Source organism: Tamandua tetradactyla, chromosome 3, assembly GCF_023851605.1.
Source record: "Tamandua tetradactyla isolate mTamTet1 chromosome 3, mTamTet1.pri, whole genome shotgun sequence".
NCBI lineage: Eukaryota > Metazoa > Chordata > Mammalia > Pilosa > Myrmecophagidae > Tamandua > Tamandua tetradactyla.
The window spans coordinates 21669135-21692499 of record NC_135329.1 but is presented as its reverse complement, the minus strand read 5'-3'; the positions used below and the strand labels follow the sequence as shown (position 1 = coordinate 21692499).

Here is a 23365-nt window from a genome sequence, read left to right as displayed (position 1 = left end):
TTAAGAAAGGTCTCTCCAGTGGACTGATTCATTGGAAAAAGAGCTCATGATTGGGGAATTTCAGCCCTGACTTTGCACTTCGGTCGGGCTCAGATTGCACATCAGATGTGCGAATTCTGTTCCTTCATTGGAAGGTCACTATCTAATTGGAGGGCAGACATAAAGGGAAATGCACCTGACCTGATTATATGCTGCTTTAAAAGGTTTTCCTTGTGATGAGGGAGAGGGGAGGAACGGGAATGAAACTGTAAGCTCTCCTGGAGGATGATGGAGCCTGAGGAGTCCCTTGAAGAGTGTAGAAGACTGGACTAAGTGAATTCCTACCAGATACTTCTCCTTTGCATTGGAGAGGAAACACTGTCACTCATAAGAACTTCAGGAATGCCACACTGAGCCAAACCTATGATCCAAAGAGCCCAGGATTCTGTATTCAATAGACAACCTGTTCAGAAAGTGAGTGAACTATCAAGGAAGTTGAAATCCATGAAACTGAGATCAACAGATTAGGGCTTTATCTTGAACTTTCCCTAGAAAAGGTGGCAGGATGCAATAACAGTGCAAATATGATTATACTAATTGGAATAACCACTGTTTCTAGAGTACTATTTGCCGGGCACTGTGCAGTGTGCTTTGTTTGTAGTATCTCACTCGATGCTTCTGATGGTTTGAAACATATGTATAGATTAGTTTTACAATTTTGTAAACAAAGAAACAGGCTCAGAGTAGACAATGATAAGCAGAATATTTATATAGTGCTTGCAAAATGCAAGACATCATTATAAATAGGTTTTTCAATCCTACAGACATGCTGAGAAGTAGGTGTACATTTTTCCTCATTTTATAGATGAAGAAAATGAGGCCCAGAGAGGTTAAATAACTCGCCTAAGGTTAAAAATAAATAAATAAACATAGTTCAAGGTCTTATGGCTGGTAAATGAGACCAGAATTTAAACCCAGCCTGGTATGTCTCAAAAGCCCACATTCAGCTGTCCTAATAAAGGGCAGCATATATTCCATTTTTCTACGGAAAGAGCCCAAACAACACAAGCAAGAACACCTACTCCCAGACCCAGAGAACTCTGAGAATGTTGCCTAAGGCAGGTAGCTGTCAGTGTGAAATTTCTTTGAAGCCATGCGTTTTATCTTAGACGTTTTGTGTGTATTTTGTATTCTGCTCCAAAATGTATATTTTTAACATCAAGGATAATGTTTAGATTTTGGCTATTGTTCTCAAAGCTTTGAGTTAAACAGATGCTCCAGGAAGCCATGCTCTGCTTAGCCTGTGACTTTGCTTACCTCCTAGCCCTCACGCCTAGGGGTGTGAGCTTATACACACCCCTCATAAGAAGAATGGTTAAATGGAAAGAAGGTAGTTTCAGAATGAGATCAGGGCTTAGTAGTGGGCTCCGTTTGTTACTAGTGCTGTGACCTCAGGCAAGTCACAGTGTTTCTCAGAGCCTCAGGTTCTCCTCATTTGTAAATGAGAACTTGAAAAAAAAGAAAAGAAAAGACGGTCAGATAGGCATTACTAAGGATGAGGTAAGGTACCTGAACCTTGGTTGGGTGCAATAAATGGTTCTATTGCAATTGGTAGTTTATGACTCGTCATGTCTTTCACACCCTGCACCTGTTATTGGTGTCCTCCTTGTGCTGAAAAATTCATCTCTGTGCTCCTCCTTACAGTCCTCACCCCTTTTCCTGGTGGTGGTAAATGTACCTCTCATTCTTCTAGGGCAGGAGTTCTGTATGTCCCTTATGTTGCAGATAAGGTGACCCATCCAAGGGGCTTAGGTGGAAATTGGGGGCTTTCCCTCTTTCCCACACTCTAACCATGCCTTGGCTGATAAGAGGAGTTGTCTTCCTGCTGACACTGGTGGCACTGTTGTGAAGAAAAATCAGCTTCAAATATATGGATAAATATACAACAATTCAAACCCCTCCTTTCAACAAATTTCAAGACCTTTGAAATTGCCATTCAAAATTAAGCAGGTCGGGCAGGGGTCAAGAAGAACTGTCCTTTTGGTGGCTTTACATTTGCAGGAAAGTCACTTAACCTTGCTGAGCCTTAGTTCCCTCTTCTGTAAGAGAAAGCTAATATGTTAAGATACGATTAGTAAGAACGTTGTGAAGTAAAATCAAATGTTTTATTTTGTTATTTCCCTTTTTGTTCTTTACTTGAAGATTAGGAAGTTTAATCCCCCCTTGCTTTGAGGAAAAGGGGAAGGCAGCTGTAGGCTTAGTAGGGTCCTGGTTTTCACAGGCTGTCAGCAGTGTGAGAATGAAATGCCAGAAAGTCCAAGGTGGGGTTTGCTAATGGATGATGGTTCCCTGAAAACTGACAGTGGAAAAGTAGTCTTTGATTCACCTGCTCTCTCAGTTAGTGCTCAAGAATGGGCTGGAGTTGTTTCCAGTTACTTGTACCTGGTGAGCAGTCACGTGGGTAGCCGGAGTCTTCTGTAGATTTGGTGTGGTGGACAGGAGATAATTGCCTCCATCAAGTTGCCACTGATGATGGGGGTTGGGGAGCTTCTTCCGGGCCCAGCAGGGATCTTCACAAGATGTAGGAAGTAGCAGCAGTAGCAGTATGACTGTGGGAATGAACAATTTACAATCTAATTTTGGCCCTGAGAAGCTCCCTGGTTTGTAATATGTAAGCTTTAGGCCCATGAGAGGAATCCTCTTTTTCTTGTCTTTACCTTCAATACGTTGGCTCAATCACTCTCACCAATGAAACATTCCAAAGCAAAGACAAATACTAAAGGTTTGTTGAGAACAAACAAGAAGCAAAAAGGAGGGTTTTGTAGAGGAGGTAATAGAGATGGGATTGGTGGGTATAGATCAATGTCTTGGAGAAATGGTGGGGAAAATAAGCCTTCCTTCTAGACTTTTCCAGGCTTTAGGGAGGATGGGTAGAGTGGAAAGAAGAAAGTGGTAAGACCCTAGAGTATAGAGACTGAGTGGTCATAAACAGGCAGAGCCGGCTTAGAGGATTTCCATCCTCAAGTTCCCAGAAGGACTTGGAAGCAGCAGATGACATTTATGAGGCTCCCAGAAGCTACCCAGGAGCCTGTTATCTGCACCCAGTGACTGGTTGCCCTTTCCCTTGGGGTGCTGTGTGGATGGCCCTTCCTTGGCAGCCAGAACCTCTACGAATGGCTGCTCAATGTGAGTGACTATGGTCTGAGCTTAGCCTGAGACTTCTCAGTTCTTAGGTGGATTATCCCATATGGACATCTCCCCCATACTGCCCACCTTGGCTCCGAGGCCAAGGTCAGTGGGATGATGGACTTCAAGTTGGGTGAGGCAATTAAACCAGTTGGAGACCCTCAGAGGGAGAAAATGGTTAAGGATGCTTCTAGAATAATAATAATAATAAAGATCATTTAAAAAACAAAACAAAACTAGTAGTTGAAAGAATGAAGCCAAACTATATAGGTGGTTTTTGTACATAATAGGTATCAATAAATGTTAATTTGTTCTCCATTCTTTTCTGCTGGGAGGGTATCTGGTAGATCAAAACACTTTTCCTCTTCTTCTTGACCCACATGTCTTGTTTCTCTTGACGATTTCTTTGTGCCCTTCCCTTTACCTCATGTCTGTAACCCCTTCACCCTTTCCTCCACCTTGCAGAATCTGGAAAGGTAAATTGTGCCTGTCTGTTCTTCCCCCAGTAAATCACAGGTGGTACCGGCATGGCCACAAGCTCTGGCCCAGACACCTACATTCGCACTCCCATTTGTAAAGGAGAGGGATTGGAATTCATTATCCTATTCATCTTCATGAGGGTTTCCTTTGTTGTTAAAGAAATTTTCCTGTGTGGTGCAAGAAAAATCATGAAGGGAAAAAAAAAAAAACCTACCCTTCAGACACATGTTCTCCTTGCTCCATCAGCCCTCACACATTTCCATTTGGATTGATTGCCTACTGCAGCTTGTGAGCTTTTGAACATCAAATTTCAAAACGGCAACATAAAAAAGAGTGAACATGAAATGAGCAGCTCAGTTCTGTCTCCATGCTGGGGGACAAGTGTTCTTGAAGTGCAGGAGAGAGGAGGGATCTTGTCTCTCTGATGACATCAGCTCCTGTTGCTTCTGACACCAGCCCTTCCTGGGGTCTTGACAAGGTGGGGACTTACAAAGAATTTTCTTTGAGTTGAGTACTGTGCTGGGCACCAACAGAGCTGGGACGTGGGGGATTTGGGGCTCAAGTAGATGGTGAGCTGTTCACCAAGATGCAAGAAGCATGTACATATGGAACCAAACCAAGGAAAATGCTAAATAACAAACAACAGAACGAACAAACAAACAAAACACTGAGGAGGAGAAGGAAAAGAATATATCTTGCATCTAAATGCTATAACTGAATAATGATAGTCACTAGAATGTGGCCTTAAAGTGGCAGCCAGGGATCATAGAATAGGAGCTAGGAAGACTTACAGGCAGAGAAATGTACCTGATATTTACCATGCACAAATCTGAACTCAACTCCTTCTACTCAAACTTTCTCATTGTTCTGTAATAACGCCTGTCTCTGCTAAGAGCAGTTACCATTTATTTAGTCACTTAAGCTAGAAAATTTCTCCTTCTACCTCCATTCCAAATCTACTTGTCACCATGTCTTATTGAGTCTCTCTCTTAAACATCTCTAAAAGTGCATCCTGCTGTCTGGTTTCCCAGCCTCAGTCTCTGTTTAATCTTTTATCACTTTCCCTGACCATTGTAAAAGTCATCTCTCCTCTTTGCCTTTCTCCTTGCTCTCTTCAGATTCCTTCCTCTCTCTGCTGCTGTTGAAGCAGACTTTCCAGGAAGCAAATGGATTTGTGTCACTCTCATGTTCAAAAGCCCTTAAAGATCCTCATTCCCTCTAATTTGATAACCAAACTCCTTAAAATGCCACTCATGTACTTTTATGATCTAGCTTCTCCATCGCTCTAGAAGGTTGCGTCTTGCTGTGTGCCTATATCTACTGCATGTCGCAAACTCTCTCTTCTACTGAAGATTCCTTAAATTGCCCATGTTCTCTCATGCCTGTCTACACAGACTGTCTTTCCTATACAACTTCTGATTTATACTCCCTTACTTAGTTTTCTCCTACATAATCTTCAACATGCAGTTCATGCATCACCAGAGAATCTTTCCAAGATGCCCTCTGTTCCTTCTTTTCCATGACCAGGATCCCTACCCTTTTAAAAAGACTTACTACACTGTGTTGTTTTGGTGGTTGATTGGTCTGATGAGTATTCTTAGATCAAGGACCATGTCTTGTTCATCTTTATATCTCCAAGACCTGACATGGTGCTGGTGCAGGTAGAAGCTTCATAAAGAAGGATTGAGGAATGAATGCCAGAAAGCAGTTTGATCAAAGCTACAAGGGTAGAAATTCAATATGGAATCTCAGAATACCTGAATCAGAAGAGAACATTTTCAAGTCCAAGCTGTCATTTTAAACAATGAAGAAGAATGTGGGGTCCAGTGACAGGAAGTGGCCTGTCCATGTTTACACAGGTATCATTAATTGTAAAAAATAAGAGAGATTGAAATGGGCCCAGAAATGAAAATAAAGACTAAGGGATAGAAGCGGTTAAGTTAGCTAGGATTAAAAGGGGGTGCAAGAAGAAACATGTTATTACTGAGGGTGGAGAGAAATGGAGAGCCCTATACAATCCCAGCTGAAGAGCCAATGTGCTAATGCCGGGTGACTACAGAACCAGTAAGTCCAGCCTGAAGTCAGAGAGCAGCTTGAATGGTCTGGGGGGTAGATGAAATAAATGAGAGAGAAACTGGACCCCACATCAATTTTAGATACAAGATTCCTCCTATAGGAGACTTTCTTGATAACCCAGACTTCACTCTTTACATCTGAGGCCAAGTTTATCTTTTTATGATTGTGCTTCATGACTGGCATTGGGTTGAACTTGACAGTGAGCAAGAGAAAGAAGGAGCTTTGGATAGGAGACATTAGTTGGGTCAGAGGGACTGTGGTAGGGAGCTCAGGATGTGAGCTGCATAGTTTAGGGAGAAAATGGATATCGAATTGAATAATTTAGATTTGTTATTTTGGAGACTAGGAAGCCATTATTGGCTCTTTACCTGAAGAGTGGCTTGTTTAATGCAGATCTTTTACATATGGATCATTCTCAGGAGCTGCATTTATGTTGCTGTTCTCTCTGGGCTTGGGATGCTCATTCCTGTAGACAGTCTATAGCTGGCTCCTTTACCTCTTCAGATCTGTGCTTAAAGATCATGATATTGGGAAGGCATGCCCTGAGGAGTCTACTTCAATTTGTTGCACCTTCCACTCTATCCCCTTACTTCATTCTATGTTTCTCTTCTGCACTTAACCTCTGATCTAGTATAAATCTTTTATTTGTTTATGTGTTCATTGTCTATTACCACCCACTAGAATATTCCATGAGGACAGAAAGTTTTTCCCATTTTGTTTGCTCCTGTATTTCCTGTTCCTAGACTATTACATGGCATAAAGGAACTCCGAGGATTGCTGAAACCACCAGAAGCCAGGAAGAGGCTAGGAAGGATCCTTCCCTAGACCCATTAGAGAGAGCCTGACCCTGCCACCACTTGATGTCAGACATCTGGCCTCCAGAACCTTGTAAGAATAAATTTCTATTGTTTTAAGCCATGTAATTTGTGACAATTTGTTACAACAGGCCTAGGAAACTAACATAGTAGTGCATTCTTTTTTTTTTTAATTTTTATTAATAAAAACCAAACAACACACAAACACGAACATTCTTAACATATGAACATTCCATACTTGGTGTGTAACGATGGCTCCAAATATCATCACATAGTTGCATATTCATCACCATCATCATTCTTTCTTTTTCTTACTTAAAGGGAGTCAGGACAGATAAGGGGGTTTGTGAACAATTTAAAAGGAGAGGTCCCCCTGCTCTCTGTATCCAGTATATGACTCACCATGTCTGGTACCCAAGTAGGCACTTAATAAACGTGTACAAAGATGTTTGAAACAGGCAGCCCCTCTCAAATGATGCTACCTTTGTGGTACTTGCTCCTTCACCTGAATCCTAGAAAAGTGGAAGAGTGGATCGGAGCCTCTCCTTTTCTAGAACACCTTTGCCCAGCTTTGAGTGTAGCATGCCTGCCGACCAATCTTTAAGATGGAGACCTAGACTGAGATTCCCTGACTCTGGCCCTTTCTTTATTTTCTCAGACCACCATATATTTTTTCCTTTAGTCATTGTTACCTTCCTTGAAAGTCATGATCTCCTGAGGGTGCCAGCTATGAAGCACTGCCTACTGAGGGTTCCCTTACCCAAATGTCTTTTTTTTTTTTTTTCAAATACCCTTAATGATCTCGAAGCTTCATTCTTCTCCCAGCCTCGTTTGTCAGGTATACTCTTTTTGTGTGTGTGGCTATTTTAGCCTTGATTATTTACTCTAGGTGACTCCTAAATTCCTCATATCAGTTTAACAAGATTTTATTGAACACATTCAATGTGCCAAGCCCCAGGGATATAAAGATAAATTAGTTCTGGCCTCTGCCTTGAGGCTCTTATGATTTGTTTGTGGCAGTAAACATGGGGTCAGATTTTCATAAAAACGTGTGCTGAGTACTCTGGTCCAGGCAGGTAAGAAGCACTTTGAGAGGAGCATGGGAGTCTCCTGAAGACAGAAATAACTCTGCCCAGGGTGGGGGCGGGGGGCACACAGGAAGGTGTCACAAAACAGCAGTTCTCCAATCATCTAAGTTACTTTTCTTTATTTCACTTTTGAGCACACTTTGGCTCTGAGAGTCTCTAAACATATTTCTCAGTCTCTGGATCTTCACCAGGTTACCCCACAAGACAACTCTGTCTCTGTCAATTTCAGAGACTTAACAGCCTCAGCCCTTCTTTTACTTCATTTCTCTCTGTGATACTTCAACCGTCTCTTGATACATTTAACCTGGCTGTTCAAGAAGCTATTTATTTTTTCCTGGGCACTTCACTAGCTAGGAGGGTATGCTGTCACCTCCTCCACACTTCGTTTTCTTTGATTACCCTCTCTGAGGAGGTGAGCTACAAAGTAGGTGTGGAATGTGCTTCACTCTTTAAAGATGGACAAAATAAAGTCCCTCAAGTTTCAATCACTGTCCCACTCCTCTCATTTATTAAGGCATTGGGGACTCTGGTTCCTCTGTGGACTACTGCTCTGATGTACTAATGGAATTGAAGAGTAGATATGATTCCTTCCTTTCACACATCACCACAAATTGCTCTCTCCTATAGCTAGGGTGGAATGGAATAAAATTTTCAGTCTAGTCCTGAATGAAGATTGTAGTGGTGGAGCAGGTAACAACTGGTGTGAGAAGCAGTCAGGTTAAAGCCCATTATGAAATTTCTATGAGAGGCATAGAAATTTGGTCTTCACAACCTTACCTAAGAGGTCAGGAGTTAATATTCCATAGTCTCTTGCCCCAGTCCATGAGGAATTATAGTCCTGGAAGACAAGAACTGATATAGCAATTCTTGGTAGCAAAAAAACTAAGGTCACTTTGAGAATTCAAATAGGACTCACTGGAATGGGACTGAATTAGAATTTCAGTAGTTCCGTGTGAGGATCTAGCTCATGAGAAGCTCCTTAGAGCTTGCTGAGATGTCTGGCAATCCCAAAATATACCTTGCTTTGGACCGGTAGAGAAACCAAAGGCATTGCCTGCACTCTTTTCAGAGTAGCCAGATGTCCAGGGAGCCAGGGTCAGCTGTGGCAGGCTGATGGCCTGTGGCCCCCAGCTCAGCATCTCAGTGTATGTATCAAGGTAACCTAGTTTATCCTTCTGCTTGGTACTTAAATCAGGTGAAGTAAGATAAGGGTATGTAGATGGAAGGAGAAAAAAAGTGCCATAATTCTGGGGAGGATTCACTGACCCTGAGGGAAGAAGTTAGGCTTCTCTGGAACCCCAATGGCAATGGAAACATTTGATCCTTGTTAAGAACAGCTGGGAGCTGTGTCTGCTGGGAGCATGACTACAGAGATGAAGTTAAGGGCAGAACTTTTAACAGTGAAGCAAGTTTCTGGTGGAAAGAACACTGGGCTGGCATCAGGACACATGAAACGCAGCCCTTGTCTGACTTTACGAGCTTCTGTGGCCCTGAACAAGCTCCTGCGACACCCATCTTCTCTTTCAATGGGGATGGAGAGTGCCATTCCATCCAGATCACAGGGTAGTCACATGGATAAAGTGGACTGTCCCAGACATGCAGGTCCTTTATGGGGAGATATGATAACTGATTTCTCAGCGAATGGACAGGTCCTAGAGCAGTGCTGCCCAAGGGAAATATAACGTGAGCTACAAATGCAAGCCGCATATGTAATTTTAAATTTTCAAGGAGTCACATTTTAAAAAGTAAAAAGAAACAGATGAAATCAGTTGTGCTAATGTATTTCATTTAACCCAATGTATCAAAGATTATCATTTCAATGTGTAAGCAATATAAAAACTATCAATGAGGTATTTTGTACCTTTTTTTTTTTGCATTAACTTAGAGAAAGCTGATGTGTCCTTTATACTTACAGCCTATCTCAGTTCAGATTAGTCACATTTTAAGTGTTCTAGAGCCATATATGGTTACTGGGTGCTGTGCTGGACAGGGCAGACCTAAAGGACCAGTTTGGAGCCATTTAGGCAGCTACACTGTTGGTCAAGTCTTATAGCTCTTGGGAAGGGGCTTCTGGAAGGGGTGAGACTTTGGTTGAGTTTTGAGGTCAATAGACCAGGTAATTGGAGAGAAGCTGGGAGAGCAATTTCAGGAGAAAGGATGACAAGGACAAGGTCAAGGACAGAGCAGGATGAGCATGGCGTCCTTCAGGAGCCCTTTCCCTGATGCATGGAGGGATCCCTCACTGCTCTTATAGTCTGGGGTTCATTTGCGCTTTCTGCTCAGGCTCAACGCCACTCACTTGCACCTGCTTGCATTCAGTACTTTTTCTCTCCCTAGCCAAATGCATGGAGACCTACTGAGGGTCTATCCATTTCTAGATTGCTTTCCACTCTGGACAGCACAGCTTGGCTCACCGTGGGCCTTCTGATTCCCCAAATTGTGCCTCATTCTCTCTGCCTCCAGAATGGAGTTAATAATGTTCATTTTTACCAAGTTCCAAGGAGGAGTGTGGAAATGAATGAGAATTAATATGTGTGAAAAATGCTTGAAGCACCAGAGAACAAGGAGCTTAAATAAAAAGTGTTTAATTATTCATTTGGTTTTTCAAATCCACACACTCTCTTAAAAAGGTCTCTGGCATCAGGACTTCTGGGGCCCTTACCGAACTGACCTAACAAATAATTTGCCATACTCTCATTTCATATGCATCTTCTCTGTCAAGGGAGATGTCAGAGGTGTAAACAGCACAGAAGCTGTGTGCCTTATTCAGATAAGGCACTGTGCTGATTTTACTGGCAATGCCCCAGGGTCCTGTCAGGCATACATTTTGCTGTAACATCTTAGTACTTTCCTCCCCCAAAGCAAGAACAACCCTGTGACCTTTATGACTTCAACCTCCTGGAAGAACTGTGCCTGTTAAACTTGAAATCCTTGGTATACCAATCCTCCCCATGGAAACCTATAGCCATAATCTTTTTTCTAAAATAGCATTTCATAGGGTTGACATGCTTTGTTCATAACAATTACATTTCTCACTCTGCGGCTTAATTGGATTTTTGTTTGGTAACTTGTGCAGATCTTTTCACTTGAGGACACCACCAGCTCCAGGAAGGAGTCAACAAGACTTCAGATGATGAAAAGGAAGATGGCTATTTAAGGGGTACTGATCCCATTGGGAAACTAGAATGACTTGGGTCCTCAAGCATGTGAAAAGTCACCCCATCATTTTTACTTATGGAAAATTAGTGTAAGGCTTTCTTTCACATACCCTCTCCCAATTCATTTATTCTCCCTCATTAATATCCTGCCTTGTTTCTCCCCTTGGGAGAAATGACCTCTCTGGGTATAACTGAAGGAGAAGAACCTTCTCAGCCCAGTGTTAGAAAGCTGAATCATTGGCCCCTGATGGGGAGTCACTAGTCTCAGGAGATGCCCTCTCTGATCTAGAGGGCTTGTAGAGTCTATGCTTCCTGCAGATTGGGGATTCCCCTGGAGCACCTGACTCAGCAATTGTAATTTGCAAGACATTGTTGAGAAACAATTGTACTTCCATGTAGGACCTGTGTGAGTCCACATGCTGACATATACACAGGATTTCCTCTAGTGATTGACAATTAACAAAGCACATTTGTGTCCACTTACTTATCACAACAGTCCTGCACAGTAGACGTCCTCAGTCCCATTTTACAGATAAGGATGCAGAAGTTCCAAGAATTTAGAGAAATGGTCCAATTCACATGATCACCTGATTCTTGTCCTAAAAGGAAAGACACCTCCTGAAAACTTAAAGGAGGCATTTTTTTTTCAGATTAATTAGAAGAATTAACTTTACAAGGTGGAAAGTGGGTAGAGAGATTCATTTCCTTGAGAAGAACCACACACAGGACCAGAATTCAGATATTTCCATTAAGAACCCTGTGTTTTTCTTTTGTGTTCTTGTACATGCGCACACATGAATATGGATGCATATGGATATCTTATGACCATTGTCACTCAGGATGGCATATACAACTGCTGTAACTAAGAGGATTGAGTTCTAGTATACAAATTGGGGTGGTTCTTAGGGTCCTCCAATTGTGATTTGGATCTCTTCCCCAAGGTGTGTCCAGGAGTGGGATAAGAGCTCTGGGATAAGACAGAAAGCAGCTGTGGGCTGAGCCTGACAAACAGTGAGAACATGAGCAAGGTAAAATTGTTGTCTGCTGGGATACTCCACCAAAAATGAAAAATACCTCTTGGGCATCTGCAGGAGCAACTTTAGGACTAATAAAAGAACAGTTAATTTACAAGTTGGAAGTGGGCACTAGGAAGTGATGGCCCCAAAGAGGATAATACACAGAGGCTTAAGGGTGGTTTGAATCAAAATGAGAGGAATGCATGGAAGGTAAACCTTGGAAGGGGTCTGAGGGTGCATCCCCAGCCCTCTGACTGTGAATATGGCCAGAGCATCTCCATTCCCTGGATGACAGAGACAGCATGCTGTGGCTAGAAGTTGGTGGACCTTGGGATTCTTATGCCCAGTGTTTCATTTTCAGGTTATGGTATTAGAAATTGTCTCCAGTTGTTCTTCTGTTTATCTCTGGAAGAGAGTTTGAGAATCCCATGGAGCCCATTTACTGGACTTCTGATGAAGAGCTTAAAAATGGCCTCAGTACACCAGTCTACTGGGAACAAACTGGCTTGTGGCATGGGGTCATGGGGCCAGGTGGCAGCCTATTACAACCAGTTGCTTCATTCATCCTCACAAGATCCTGGCAGGCATCCCCAAAACAGAGAACATTATTATTCCCTGATACTGCTGAAACAATGAAAGTTTGAGAGGCCAAGGGATTTTCTCTAGACATATGATGCATAAAGAATTCCTTGACTGGAATGGCAACTGTATTGGCGTCAAGTTCTCTTGTGCCTCTTTCTTGTCTTTTGCCCGCCTTACTCTTCTCTGGTTCTCTGGACCTCCGGTTCTAGGGCCCATATCAATGCGTCTTTCAATGCACCAACCAACTAAGGAGAAGAAGCTGCTATTGCCATTGGACAAGTCTCCTCAGCTCTTTGTATTGCCACTGCACTCCAGCAGCTCTGGCAGTCTTCATGCCTTTAACATAGTACCTGCAATCAAGCATGGCACATGTTGCGTGTAGGACCCAGACAGTAAAGGTTGGGCAAATGCGATTTTGCTCAGAAATCGAGGAGACAGGGACTATCACTTCCTAACTCCCATTCTCTCCTGATGCCTATTTGCCGGGCACTAAATCCACTGTCTTCAGAACAGAATAATCTTGTCTTTTCAATATCTTTTCAACCAAGGCAGAAACTTCAACAAGATTTAAACCAGAGCATCGAATCCATTTTCCTACAGGTAATCTTAAGTCAAGAAAGGTGCATATGAGAACTTGTTTAACAGAGATGACCGTTATATGGCACCACATAAATATGAGCTATTGAAAGAGCCACTGACAGGTCCTCGACAAGTTTGAGAAACATCCTAGTTAGAAATTGTTTTGCCAATCTGTCATATATTTCCTCTTCTCCTTCCTCCTTCATTCCTGTTACTAGCATGAGGTGGGGGAGGGGATGGGAGGGATAGAGGGAAAGAGAAGGAAGAGAGCAAGGAGGAGAGGAGGAGAAGAGAGAGAGGATATTGGTAACTTCTGCCCTTCACTAAGAGCAGTTTTCCCGGTGCTGGTCCTCCCGACGTCAGTCCGTGGTCACTGGGAGGGACTATCCTTTCATTTCCCCTGCTTGCCCCTTGGTTAGGAGCCTTGCAAATGGTCTCTTTTGACTTTGACTTCCAGACCCTGGAACAAGGTTGCTTGGTATTGCTTTGGCTAGTACCACTTACTAGCTATAATGACCTTGGACAAACTGCTTCATCTCTCTGTGTTCCAGCTTCCTCATCTGTAAATGGGAGTTGTGATTGAGTTACTGTTTATGGAATAGTAGTAACAGTACCTGAAACATTGCAAGTACTATGTAAATGATAAGTAAATAAGTCGCCATCTGCCACAATGTATCTTGCCCTATAGGACCTGCCCCTTCCCCCGACCTGGCCACCTGTTTATTTCTCTGGACACTTGCTCTCGTTTCTTAGGCAGACGTTCCTTCTGGTCAATCATACCTTGCCTTCCTGTTTCAGTTCTTTGAAAGGCAATGCCTGGATAGATTATTCTGGGTTCCAGTAGGGGTTGCATAAAGAATACCTTGACTGGTACAGCGTTTGTATCAGGGTCGAGTTCTCTTGTGTCTCTTTCTTGTCTTTTGCTGGCCTTACTGTTCTCTGATTCTCTGGATCTCTTACTCCTAGATGCCACCAGACTTCATCCCCACACCTTCTTTTGTACTTTAAATTCTCAGGCTCTTTTCTTTGCCTTTCCTGCACGTTAAATTGGATATGAGGTTATCTTGACCCCATATATGTGTGTATACAATGATTTCTCTCTTTTCGTGGATTTGGATCTATTTGTCCTAACTTACAAGTGTTTTCTCCCTGGAACTGAAGGTCCCTGGCACCTGAAGACCTCCGCAAGTTACTGACTTCTACCTTAGTTCAACGTCTTCCACATTTCATAGTGTTTGCCTTTGCTACTTCCATGTGGCCCCACTCACTGTAACCAAAGCATAAGATAATCAAAAGTACTTAGAGAAAAGGTATGATGAAAGACCCCAAATAAAACTTGATACTGTATTAATTCAGGAGGCATCACTATCCCTTTAAGAATCCCCCGAGAAGATTGGGCACCAAAGGTTCAACCATTTTCTGCCTGCTCTTAATAAAACTTCCCATTCATTAGACAGCGGTAGGACTGCAGCACTGCCCATGTTATTTGTCTTTTTATTTTGTGGTTATATGACAGCATCTTCAGTACAGAAGGCCTGGAATTATCCACTGGGTCCTAATATTTCAAAATCCAACAGGAACAAATATGCAATTATATAGTTCAGCGATGCAGTGCAATGGGCGGTGTCAGGAGGCTGCGGGGCACCACTCCAGCTGATGGAAAGTTCCTTTGAAAAGAACTTTTAGGCCCCAGACTTGACTCCTTCTCAAGCCAAAGGCTCCACTTCCTTTAGCTAGTGTGAACTGTGGCCTGCCTCTGGCCCACCAGCGCAGGGGCTCCCTGCCAGATCCTTCAGGACAAAGGTGATGCAGTGAGAGGAGGGAAGAAAGCACATACCCTCTACATGCCAAACCATCTCCTGGAGTCCTCAAGCCATCCACAAGGTGGAGAGGAGGTGGTACAGAGAAGTGGCCTCTGATATTAAACAGCCTGGATTCAATTGTACAACTCTGGGTAAGTTCTTCATTTTTTAAGAATGACATTTTCCTCATCATTGGGCAAATAAGGAAAGAAATAACACCTGCTTCGTAGGATTGTTCAGAAGATCAAAGGAGATAATCCAAATAAAACAGAGTTGCTGTTATTATCTCCATTTGACAGATGAGAAAATTATAGCTCAGAGAGGTTAAAGAGTTAACCAGAAGTGGTGTTAGCCAGGATTCTAGCCCTTAGTCTGCCTAGCCCACTGTTTCTTTTCCTTAAACTTTGTGGCAAGAGGTGACAAAGCTAGTTTGTGATGCAACCTGTTAATAATAGCTGCCTGTGACTTAGGAAAGGAGACATGCCATGTCCCACTAGATTGGCTCAAGGTAACCTGCTTAGAATCCCAGTGGCTGGAAGGGACTTTCCTGGGACATCTTACAATGGGGTTCCTCATCTCTCCTTGTTGCTGCCTCTGAGCATCTCGTGGGTAGTGAGAGCAGGAAAACATCCACTTCAGACCGCCTTCCTGAGAGCCTCGCCAGAGCCCTCTGTGCATCTGTGAATGAGTAAGTGTGTGTGTGTTTAACGGGGGATGCTTGATGGGTCCAGGAAGGAATCACGGAGTCAGAGGTTTCCATGGTAGTTGAGATGCCCGCTGGTCCTTAAATAATTAACCAGCCAGAGCTTTTAAATACATTTCAAAAACAAATACTCATTTCTCTTTAATGCAGTGCTGATTTCCCCTTTTACGTACTGCCTGAGGCTACGCAAACCCACTGTAATTCTTCCTCCTATGTGGTAGCAGTGTTTAGGGTTGTCATGGAAAGCAGCTCCTTGTTGTTAGGGAGGCCAGTTGGCGACTTAACCCTGCCCAAAGGAAGCAAGGTAGGAGGTAAGGGAAAGAAGCTGTTCTCCCTCTCCTTCCCTGAAGTTGTCACTGGAAATACCCCAATGGGTCATGTGGAGCTTCAGCCCCGGCATTGATGTTCATTTGCTAACTCTCTAACAGGTGGCTTCCTCTGAGTAACCGCCTACTGCTATACCGCTAAGAGAGAGACAGACCCAGCACTCAGCCTTTGTGATCCCTAGTTCTCTGGTAACAATTTGCCCTGACAGCGTAAGTGCACCTAATCAACCTTTCTTCCCCTGCTTCTTCTCTTTGAGTCCATACTCACATCAGGGCAGGTCTCTGCAAGGGCTCTACCTAAAATCTATTTTCGCCATTTGCCACCTTTTGAGGGATTCAGCTGGGCCACGTGGCCATGATGGCCTTTTCTTATCTTTTTATACCCCCAGAGGCCTGGAGCTCAACAGACCTGGTGTTTATGTGTATGTGTAGGAGGGCGTATGCTAAATCCTTTGAGTTTTCCTGATCTTGGCCTGATGCTTGACCTTTTTGACCTCATTGTTATTTGGGTCAGTGAGTGACATTTGGGGATGTGGGGTTGGTGGAGAGGCTGATAAGTCAGGCTTTTCAGCACTAAGGAGGTTGACCTGCTTGTCATGGCCTTCTCCTCGGTGACAGGTGGGTGGTCAGCTCCACCATGGTTTAATCATTGTCCCCAACAGGAGGTCTAATCAAGGAAGGCCATGGTGATGATTCTGGGCTATCTATCAGTTGATAATAATGATAAAAGAATGCAGCCAGCATTGGTTGAGCACCATGTCAAAAGCTCTGGACTAAGTACTTTACCTGTGATCTCTGTTCCTACTCACATGGAACCTAGGACCAGGGTTTTATGATTAGTCCCTGGTAGCAGAGGAAGGAACAGGCCCGGAGGGGTTAATCTGTCTGGTTTCACAAAGATGGTCAGTGGGTAGAGTCAGGCTTTGAACATAGCATTGCATGGCTTCACAACCAGTGCGTTTACCCACCATGCTAGCCTGTGGGCACAGACCTCTAGCTTGGAACAAAGGGGTTAGGCTCAGACTCTGAAGAAGAATCATGGAAGAACTGGGTGAGGCATGAAAGTCCCCAAGGAGGAGGAGCCAGAGCCTCAGGCATGGGGAGAGCCCAGGGATGGCAGTTGCAAAGCATAGCAGGACAGGAGACCAGGAAGGGTCGGGCTGGAGGAGTAAAAACACAGCAGGACAGATATGAGGAGCGGGCATTGCCGCTGATGATGCTGATTATTAATATTATCCATATGCTCTGGGCCTGCAGTGAAGGGCCCCACCGACCTGGATCTGAGTTGCTGAAAAGGGCAGTAGAGAAGAGGAGGAGCTGACAGACCCAGCTGGGCAGCAGTTCCTATCCCCTGCCCACTCTCCATAGCCACTGAGGCTCTCTATGCTTCTGGTCTCCCCTTTTCTTTCTCTGTTAGTTTCTACCTTTTTCTTTATTACTCATTGATGCACTCATTAAACTGACATTTGGTGAACTATTATTGTATTTTAAGCAAGGGAAATGTGGAAGTAAAAGCTACAGCCTCTGCCCTCAAGCTGCTTACATAAAGGCACAAAGAGATAAGTGGGGTAAGCCCTGAGATTAGAGGAAGTGCTGGAACAATTGAGTGGAGAAAGTGGGGTGGGGTGGCTAAGCCGATCCTAAGATGACACACAGGAGTTAGCCTCATCTCAGGTAGAGGAAGGGGACAGGGACAAAGTCTTTGACAAGTCAAGTTTCCTGAGTCTTCCTCATCGTTATTGCCTCTCCTAAAAGCTTCTCTTTCTTCTTAGCTTTGCCCTCTGCCCACCCACGTCATGCTTGACATTCTTTGTTCACTTGGGAAAGTTCACAGGTGACTGGAGACCAGCACACCCACCTCTTAAAAGCTGGCCTGGATTCCCTCTTTCAACCTCAAATCATGGCTTTGAGGAGGATATACTTTGCGACAATTGCTCCAAAACAAAACACAGAGCTCTTTCCTTCTGGAACACATACTTTCCTTGGGAAAATCAGCATACAATGTCTACAAAGTCCCGATTAAACAAATAGAGTCCAAGCTACCATGTGTCTTAAGGGAATCAGAGCAGGAAGTTTTTTTTAGCATCACAAGAAAAGATCTCAAAAAACATGATAGCCACAATCTGCAATTGCAAAGCACATTCCAGTTTATAAGTCCTTCTCATGGGCTTCTTAAAACAACCTTGTATCATGGTCAGATAATAATTACCTTTGGAAAAATGAGGAAACTAAGGACTCAAAAAGAGTAGCTGACTGGTCTAAGTCTGGACTCAGCAGTGAGTAGGTCCACAGTCCATGGCTTTTGGCCCTAAATTCCTGCATGCTAGCGTGGATTGGTGAGAGAAGGAGAGGCAAGCTGAGAAGGAAACAAGCACGAGGGCAGCACCCACTGGGGGTGATCATGGTCTGACTGAGGTCCTCAAGAAGGGCTCCTTTCCAACCCAACCTACTTAAGGCAGCCATGCCCCTTCCTAGGCTGAGGACGCCTTAAGGTTAATATATAGATGGTCATGTAGGATTTTAGGATGAAATGTTAACATTACCAAAGTATGAGGGTAAACATGCAAAATCTCAAGTTAAATGTCTTAAGGAACAGTCTAAAAAAATGGGGAAAACACAAATACGAGCTTGTAAAGGGACAGAATTTATATTAACTTCCCATTAATTTTTCAAAATTTTACTATGGAAAATTTCAAGCTTATACAAAGCAGGAGAAACATAATCCATTTTAAAAAATTCTTATTTTGAGGCAGCTTTAGAATCACATGCTCTTGTAAGAAATAATACCATGAGATCCTGTCTGCCCCTCATGCAGTTTTCTCACGGTGGCATCTTGCATAACTACAGACCAATGTCACAGCCAGGAAGTTCACTTTGGTATGACCCTTTGACCCTACTCAGATTTTTACCAGTCTTACATGCACTCGTGTGTACATGTGATTCAGTTCCATGTAATTTTATTGCACATATAGATGTAAGTGAGCATGACCAGAGTCAAGACACAGAACAGTTCTGCCACAGGGATTTCTTCCGCTATCTTTTTATTCTGTTCTCTCCCCCTCCACTTCCCTAATCCCTGGCAATCATTAATCTGTAGTTAATCCCTATAATTATGCCATTTCAATATTGTTATATAATACATATATTAATATGTTATATAAATATGTTACGTAAATATATGAGTGTCATAAACTAACATACTAATATCAGATAAAATATACTTCAGTGCAAAGAAAAAATACTGGAGACAAGGAGGAACATTGCATAATGATTAAAGGATCAATCTATCAGGAAAACATAAAGATCCTAACTGTATACTACCAAACAGTAGAGCCTCCTAATTCATTAAACAAGAAATTGATAGAGTTGAAGGGAGAAATAGATAAATACACAACTATTGTTGGGGACCTCAATATCTAACCCTTAGCAATTTAAAAACCCACTAGGCCAAAAATCAGTAAGGATGTAGAAAAATTGGTCAACACAGCCAATCAACAGGATCGAATTGACATGTGCAGAATGCCAACCAACAACACCAGGGTATACAGTTTTTTTCAAGCATCTATGGAACATTCACCAAGATAGATCACATCCTAGGTGATAAAAAATTCTAACAAATTTAGAATAATTGAAATCATATAAGATGTTTAACTTCATTAGCCATTAGGCCATTTAATTTAATGCAAATTAAAACCACAAAGAGAAATCATTATATACCTATCAGAATGGCTAAAATAAAAAATTAGTGATGCCACCGAATGGCGGTGAGGATGCAGAGAAACTGGCGCTCTCATACATTACTTATGAGAATGTAAAGTGTTATAGTCACTCTGGAAAAGAGTTTTGTAGTTTCTTGCAAAACTAAATAGATACACATCATATGACCCACAGTTGCACTCTTGGGCATTGATCGTAGAGAAATGAAAACTGATGTTCACACAAACATTTGTACATGGATGGTCATAGCAGCTTTACTCAGAAGAGCCCCAAATTGGAAACAGCCCAGAAGCTTTTCAACAGTTAAAGGATTAAACACATTGTGCCTATCGCTACCAGGAAATACTATTTATTAATAAAAAGGAGTGAACTGTTGATATATGCAACAACTTGGATGGATCTCAAGAAAATTATAGGGCAAAAAAAACATCGGAAGGTTACATGCTGTATGATCCTGGGTATACAACACCCTATCCATTTTTAAGACAAAAGACTGAAAAATTTTGCTCTAAGTGTGCCAGATAGCATGCCCAGCTCTTTATGTGGGCTATGGTCCAGAAACAGATGAAATGCACTGCTCCAGGACATGGTGTGCTCTTCTGGCACTTCTCCACTGCTATTTGGGGGACATTTCCTCAAGGTAGGAATTGTGCTGGATCAAGGCCAGCCTATTTCAAGCAATTATGAAAGAAATTACAGAGTCACAGAATGTTAGAGGGGAAGATATCTTAGAGATCATTTAGTTCAGCAGTTCGCAACCCTGGCTGAACAATAGAACTACCTGAGGAGCTTTTAAAATAGATTGATTGTCTAAGGCCACTCCCAGAGGTTCTTCATTAATTGTCCTGAAGTGGTACCCAGGCATCATTATTTTTTAAAAGCTCCCAAAGTAATTCTAAAGTGCAGCCAGAATTGAGAACCACTGATGAATCCAAGCTCCTCATTTTACAGATGAGGAAACTTTAGGCCCCCAGAAGTGAAATAAATTGTCCAAGATGGGTTACAGGACTGGATAGCGTTGGAGCTGTCTTTCAACTCCTAGGACTTTTTCCTTATATGCATGGTACTTTGAGATTTCATTATCAAATTCATTCTCCACAAATTTATTTTGGCATGGGCAGGTTCTGGGAATCGAAACTGGATCTCTGGCATGGCAGGAGAGAATTCTGCCACTGAGCCATGGTTGCACTGCCTTCTCCACAAATTTTTGAGATAAGCAAAACTATAATTACTCCCATTGTATAGATAACACTGAGGCACAGGGAAGATAAATGATGTGCTTAAGACTCTGCAGATTATAGCAAAGAAAAGCCACAAGATTGGCCTAACTTCTTGCCCAATAAGAACTCCCAAAAGGAAAGGTGAACATCCATTTACCACACACGTGCGAGTGAGAGACACACTACCATCCCAAGCTGGGGAAGGTCTACCCAGCTGTCTGACGTCTCCTTCGCAAACCACTTTCTCTTACGTCTGTTCAACATAAGTCATTAAAGTGTCCCCAATTTTCATAGATCTTAATGTGCTATTGTCGGCACCTATTGGACATCAATTTGTACTCAATTTATCTCTGCCTCTTACTAGGAATGAGAACAAACAACCCCTGCCCTATTTGCTTCTGAGGTTGCTTATTTACAAGTGCATTTTAGTGCAAATTGGGCCATTTATTCATTAGTTTTAATGTGTCCCTTCCAATGTCTCATTCTCATCAAAGATATTATCATCACTCACTGTGACATCCTGAAGTATCCAAATTTTATTAAATATGGTTTGTAACAGAGTGAGAGTAAGGGTGTGGGGGGGGGGCAGGGATGAAGAGGACAGAGGAAAGATGCTAAATCAGAATCAGAGAACTTGGCTCTTTAAGGCTCTTAGCATTTAGAGAGTTCTCAGGTAGAGGTTTGCAGAAGGTGAGCAAGTCAGAGGCAGCCTCTCAGGGATTCTCCGAGGCGTAAGGGAGATGTCTCAAAAGCCCAAACATGACTGAATAGCAACTCTTTCTCAAGCCAGTACACTCCTTGCCATTTGTCTCATTGTCGTTACTGCTGGGAAAGCAAAGGCCCTTGGTTGAGTTTCTCAGATATATAATTACACAATCAGGGTCTGTGAATTTTAATAGGTACATCTCAGAAAATTTTAGTGGTATACCTTTTTTTTTAGTTTACCTGTTTACATAGCTCTGCATTTGCCTATTTATATATTTAAAATTGAGGCTGATTCTTGTCTTTTTTCTTTATTGACAAAACATAACAATATACAAGCATGAACATTCTTAACATGCGAACATTCCATTCTTGGTATATAATCAACGACTCACATAGTTGTATATTCATCACCATGATCATTTCATAGAAAATTTGCATCACTCCAGAAAAAGAAATAAAAAGAAAAAACTCATACATATCGTACCCCTTACCCCTAGCTCTCTTTGACTGCTAATATTTCCATCTACCCAATATATTTTAACCTTTGTTCCCCCTATTTTTTTCTATATCCCCTACCACTCCCTTTCATTGATCACTAGTATTTCAATCTGCTCAACTTATTTTAACATTTGTTCCCCCTATTATTTATTTATTTTTAATCCATATGTTTTACTCATCTGTCCATACCATAGATAAAAGGAGCATCAGACACAAGGTTTTCACAATCACACAGTCACTTGGCGAAAGCTATATCATTATACAATCATCTTCAAGAAACACGATTACTGGAACACAGCTCTACAGTTTCAGGCACTTACCTCTAGCCTCTCTAATACACTTTAAACTAAAAAGGGGATATTTATATAATGCGTAAGAATGACCGCCAGGATAACCTCTTGACTCTGTTTGAAATCTCTCAGCCACTGACACTTTATTTTGTCTCATTTCTCTCTTCCCCGTTTCTTCAAGAAGGTTTTCTCAATCCCTTGATACTGAGTCCCAGCTTATTCTCGGATTTCTGTCCCAAGTTGCCAGGGAGGTTTACCCCTGGGAGTCATGTCCCACATAGAGAGGGGGAGAGTAGTGAGGTTGCTTGCCGTGTCAATTGAGAAAAGCCACAGCTGAGCAACAAAAGAGGTTCTCTGGGGTAACTCTTAGGTCTAATTTTATGTAGATTTAGCCTATCCTTTGTGGGGATAAGTTTCATATGAACAAACCCCAAGATTGAGGGCTCGACCTATTGATTTGGTTGTCCCCATTGCTTGCAAGGATATCAGGAATTCTCCAAATGGGAAAGTTGAATTTTCCCCTTTCTTGCCATTTTCCTAAGGGGATTCTTTATTCACTGTTCAAATCACTCTGGGATTTATCAGGGCATCACACTGGACAAACTTAAAAAATCTCATGCCTATTCAAGTTTCCATGTACTTACGGTGTTCAATTAACCTGTCCATGTAAGTTGTATTAAGAAATGCACTAGTCAAAATATAAATTTTGTACCAAATAAACATTTTTTGCTTTAGTCTCACACAGAAGTTGAAGTTTTAAAATATGAATGGGGTGGGCCATGGTGGCTCAGTAGGCAGAGTTCTCGCCTGCCATGCTGGAGACCCGGGTTCAATTCCCGGTGACTTCCCATGCAAAAAAAATAATATATATATATATATATATATTTGAATGACCATCTGTTTTCAACACACTACAATATTGACATTCTTTTGTTCTTCCTCATGCAAAAACATTTTTTAATTTGTACATTTAGTCACTATCATTGTACGTTCTAGGCATTCCTAGATTATACCATCTCAGTCTTTATTGTCTGTTTTTCCTTCTGGCTTCATATGTGCCCCCAGCCCTCCTCCCTCTGTCCTTCTCACATCCAGCTTCTCTCAGTACATTACTGTGCTGCAATCAGGTAGTATTGTGCTTTAAG

At 42.3% G+C, this 23365-nt stretch overlaps 1 long non-coding RNA gene across 2 annotated transcripts in view; it reads left to right on the top strand.

Moving 5' to 3' along the window:
- The first annotated feature begins 15240 nt into the window (after window positions 1–15240).
- The window catches only part of LOC143675984 (uncharacterized), a 36711-nt gene continuing 28586 nt past the window's right edge, over window positions 15241–23365 (top strand). For both annotated transcript variants that reach the window (XR_013171737.1, XR_013171738.1), the window contains exons 1-2: window positions 15241–15449; window positions 15893–16000. This is a non-coding gene — a long non-coding RNA (uncharacterized LOC143675984). The remainder of the gene's footprint in view (window positions 15450–15892; window positions 16001–23365) is intronic.